Here is a 231-nt window from a genome sequence, read left to right on the forward strand (position 1 = left end):
CAGCATAAAAATCAACCATTTCAACTCCTAAATCAATTCGAAGAACAATCATTTGAAAGTGGATAGATTTCAAGCAATTTTCAACATCCTGATGCGTGTTCCGCAAGTATATGGAATGTCGCCAAGTAATAAAAAGATCGAATCTATAGTGACCATGGAATTAGTTACTAACCTAGCACAATAAGAGTGGAGAGTTCATAGGAATTGATTTGGTGTGGGGGAGAAAGAGTG

Source organism: Curcuma longa, chromosome 9, assembly GCF_044706935.1.
Source record: "Curcuma longa cultivar G26 ecotype Majalengka, Jawa Barat chromosome 9, ITB_CL_G26_1.1, whole genome shotgun sequence".
In the NCBI taxonomy this organism is placed as follows: domain Eukaryota; kingdom Viridiplantae; phylum Streptophyta; class Magnoliopsida; order Zingiberales; family Zingiberaceae; genus Curcuma; species Curcuma longa.